Here is a 5,059-nt window from a genome sequence, read left to right as displayed (position 1 = left end):
TTTCTGTCCACATCCCCTCCAGCATCTGTTGTTGTTAGAGTTCTTGATTTTTGCCATTCTTACTGGGGTGGGGTGATATCTCAATGTTGTTTTGATTCAAAGCTGCATAATTTTTAAGCATTGCACTTTTTAATTTTTGCTTTTATATTTTTTCTTGTCTCTTTTTTCTTTCTCTTTCTTCTTTTTTTTTCTCTCTCTACTTTCATTCTATCCAACATATTTCCCACTTTGAGATTAGGACTTACTTAACTCTCCCTCTGCCTCTCCACATTCCTCTATTCCTATTTTGACCCACATCTCTCACTAAATCTAACAATTTTTGGTTTGCAAAATTCTTCTTTGCTGTTCTTAGCCCATGAATATATAGTTGTTTGCTGTTGAATAGATATATCTGTTTAACTTGATTGTATCAGCAGACTTTGACTGTGCAACGACAGACTTTGTTTGATGCTTGCCTTAAGATAGTGTTCTAGCACAAAACTGGTGTTACTCTCTTCCCAAATGGGCAGAGTAAGCCAGAAAAAACACAAGAAAAATGGCAAGTCCAGGTATCTCAACTCCCACTCATGATAATAAAGGGACAGAACAGATAATGAATAATCCAGAGGAGAGCTCCCAAATAGCTCTAAAAACACTTCTGGTAAACATGGTGAATGAAAATATTGAAAACCTGCAAAGGACTTTGTATGAGTGTGATAGGAAGAGAGAGGGGGCAAACCAAAGGTTAATACAGGAATATCATGAGCGTGAGGAATCTACTCAAAAACTGATACAGGAATTGTGTGAGCAGCTTGATTTGAAAACACTCAAAGAGAAAGGCAGGAATTGCGGGAGCAGGTTGAGAATACTCAAAGAGAACTACAGGACTTACGTGAACGTGAGGAAGCTAATCAAAGAGTAATACAAGAATTGAGAGAGCAGGAAGAGAATACACAAAGATTACTAAAGGCATTCATGACATCCATTAACAAAGAGCTGAAGGAAGTCAGGGAGACCACAAAGGGAATGCTGAATGGAACCCAACAGAAGGAATGGGAGTCCAAGGAAACCATAACCAATCAACTAAGTGATTTGAGAATAAACACTGAACACCAAATTAAGGAAGTAAAGAAGTTCATACAAGATCTAAAACAAAGCTTCGACAAAGAATTTGAAGCCATCAAAGCTGACCAATTAGAAGGAAAATAAATAAAAAACAAAGTAGAAAGTCTTGACAGCAAGTTAGACCATGCAGAAGATCGAATCTCGGGGATTGAAGACAGCCTAGATATTATAGAGAAAGAACATATAAACATCCAAGACAAATCCAAGAAATATGATAGATCAATCCAACACTTGGAAGACACCATCTGAAGGCCTAATCTGAGGGTAATGGGAGCACCTAGAAACAGAAGTTAAAGGTCTAGGAAAATTGTTTAACAGGATCCTAGCAGAGAACTTCCCAAACATGCAAAAAGATAGGCCTATTCAGATACAAGAAGCTTTTAGAACTCCAAATAGACCAGACCAGAATAGGACATCCCACTGTCACATTATAATCCACACAGGATCAACTCAGACCAAGGAAAAGATCCTTAAAGCTGTCAAATGGAAAAGATCAATCACCTATAAAGGGAAACCAATTAGAATTACCTAAGATTTCCCAGCAGAGACAATCAAAGCAAGAAGAGCCTGGAATGATGTATGCCATGCCCTAAAGACAAACACTTTCAACCAAAAATGCTGTACCCAGCTAAACTATCCTTCATAACTGAAGGTCAAATAAAAACCTTCCATAGCAAAGAAAAATTGAAACAATACATCTCCACCAAACCAGCCCTACAAAAGATTCTTAAAGATGTCCTACACATAGAAAACCAACAAGACCACAATAAAGGCCAAGAAACCACACACAAACTGTGAATCCAAGAACCATAGGAAGAATCCAGTTGCTGCAGCTCTCCAAAAATTTGATAAAATGGCAGGAACTCCCAAATACCTCTCAATCCTACCTCTCCGCATTAACAGACTTAACTGTCCAATTAAGCAACATAGATTGTCTAGTTGGATTAAAAAGCAAGATCCTTCTATCTGCTGGCTTCAGGAGTCACATCTTGCCCATAAAAACAAACACATTTTCAATTTGAAAGTCTGGAACAAAATCTACCAAGAAAATGGCCTACATAAACAGGCGGGAGTTGCAATCCTAATATCAGATAAAATAAACTTCAAATTAAAATTCGTGAGAAAAGATAAAGAAGTTCGCTGCATACTAATTAAGGGATCTCTCCCTCAGGAGGATATTACAATTCTAAATATCTATTCACCAAACAACAGAGCACCTAAATTTATCTCGGAAACACTACTTTCCCCCAAATCCCACATAATCCAAAGACATTAATTGTTTGGGACTTGAACTCACCACTTTCCCCACTAGATAGATGAACTTGGCAAAACTCAACAGAGAAACCCCAGATCTAAACAACTGCATGAATCAACTAGATTTAACAGACATCCACCAAATATTTCTCCCAGCAGCATCAGAATACACGTTTTTCTCAGCAGCACATGGAACATTTTCTAAAATAAACCACATTTTAGGCCACAAAGCAAACTTGTCTAAATTCAGAAACATTGAAGTTATACCTTGCATTCTTTCAGACCTCAAGGTAATAAAATTAGAACTCAACACAAAAAGCCACTAAAGAGGGTCCGGTAACACATGGAGGCTGACCCACTGTGAGTGGGTCATGGAAGAGATTAGAAAGGAAATTCAAATGTTCATGATATTCAACAAAAATGAGCACACAAATTACCAGCTCCTCTGGAACACAGCAAATGCAGTTCTCAGGGTCAAGATTATAGCTCTGAGTTCCTACATCAACAAATTGAAGAGATCTGAAACCAACAATTTAATGAGATGTCTGAGTCTCCTTGAAAAAGAGCAGCAAGATAAACCCCAATCCAGTAGACAGAAACAAACGATTAAAATTAAATCAGAATTAAATGAATTAGAATCCAAAAAACTTATAGAAAATCAACAAAACGAAGAGTTGGCTCTTCAAAAAATTAACAAAATTGACAGACCCTTAGCAAATCTTATCAGTAAGAGAAGAGAACACACCCAAGTAAATAAACTCAGAGATGAGAATGGAAACATCACCACAGAAACAACCAAGATTCAGAACATTATAAGGGAATAATTCTCAAAACTTTATGCTAGTAAGTTTGAGAACTTGGCAGAAATGGATCTTTCCCTAGCAAATATTGACATGCCATAACTAAACCAAGATGAGTTAAACCATCTTAACAGGCCCATATCAAGCATTGAAATAGAAACAGCAATAAGAGATCTCCCATCTAAGAAAGCCCAGGACCAGATGGCTTTACAGCAGAATTCTACAAGGCCTTGAAAACAGAGCTCACACCAATACTCCTTCAACTCTTCAATGAAATTGAAAGAGAAAGTTCACTACTGAACACATTCTATGAAGCCATCATAACCCTCATCACAAATCCAGGCAGGGACTCATCAAAGAAAGAGAACTATAGACCCATTTCTTTGATAAACATTGATGCAAAACTTCTCAACAAAATTTTGGCCAATCTACTTCAACAATTCATCCAAAAAATCATACAATACGATCAAATAGGATTCATTTCAGGCATACAAAGCTGGTTCAATGTATGCAAATCAATTAATATAATTCATCACATCAACAGGAGCAAGGATAAGAAGCACATGCTTATCTCAGATGCATAAGAAGCATTAAACAAGATCTAACACCCCTTTATGATGAAGGTTCTGGAAAAATTAAGAATCTATGGAACATTCCTCAATACAATAAAGGTTGTATATGACAAACCTACAACCAGCATTATACTTAATGGTGAAAAACTAAAGCCATTTCCTCTTAACTCAGGAATGAGACAAGGATGTCCACTCTCTCCACTTCTCTTCAATCTAGTATTAGAATGTCTAGCTACATCAAAAAGACAAGATGCAAGCATAAAGTGGATCCAAATAGGGAAAGAAGAAATAAAACTCTCCCTCTTTGCAGATGACATGATCATGTATTTAATGAATCCCAGAGTGTCCACTGCCAAATTACTCAAGCTGATTCAAAATTTTCGCAAAGTATAGGGTATAAATTTAACCCTCAAAAATCAATGGCTTTTCAGTATGCCAATAATGAGAAAAGTTTGGCTGAAATTAGGAAAGCAACTCCATTCATACTAGTGTCCCCAAAATAAAATACCTAGGAATTAACTTCACCAAAGAAGTGAAGGACCTCTATGATGAAGACTTTAAAAACTTGATAAAGGAAATCAAAACAGAACTTAGAAAATGGCAAAAACTCACATTCTCCTGGATTGGAAAGATCAACATCGTGAAAATGGCAACACTTCCCAAGGCTATCTACAAAGTCAATGTGATACCTATCAAAATTCCAACCTCATTCTTCAAGGAAATAGAATAGGCAATCCAAAAATATATATGAAACAATAAAAGACCCCGAATAGCAAAAATGATCCTCAACAGAATGAACAGTGCTGGAGGAATATCAATATCAAATTTCAAACTCTACTATAACGCCATAGTAATCAGCTTGGTACTGGCACAAGAACAGACCTTAGGATCAATGGAATAGAATTGAAAACCCAGAAATGAACCTACAGACCTATAGCCATCTAATCTTTGATAAGGGAGCTAAAAAATAGAATGGAAGAAAGACAGCCTCTTCAGTAAATGGCGCTGGCAAAATTGGTTAGCTACTTGTAGAAAACTAAAGCTAGATCCTTATATATCACCCTGCACCAGAATCAACTCCAAACGGATCAAAGACCTCGGAGTCAAAGCAGACACTCTGAAAACATTACAGGATGGAATAGGAGAAACACTAGGTCTTGTTGGCACAAGCCGAAATTTTCTTGATAGAGACCCAGAAACACAACAAATCAAAGAAAGGTTGTACAAATGGAATTGCATGAAATTGCAGAGCTTCTGCGTGGCAAAGGATATAGCTAGCCAGATCAATAGAAAGTTTGTGAGATCTTCACTAGTCACACAATGGACAAG

This window comes from Dipodomys ordii, unplaced genomic scaffold (assembly GCF_000151885.1).
Source record: "Dipodomys ordii isolate 6190 unplaced genomic scaffold, Dord_2.0 Scaffold145, whole genome shotgun sequence".
NCBI lineage: Eukaryota > Metazoa > Chordata > Mammalia > Rodentia > Heteromyidae > Dipodomys > Dipodomys ordii.
The sequence above is the reverse complement of the archived record's forward strand: the minus strand, read 5'-3'. Positions refer to the sequence as shown.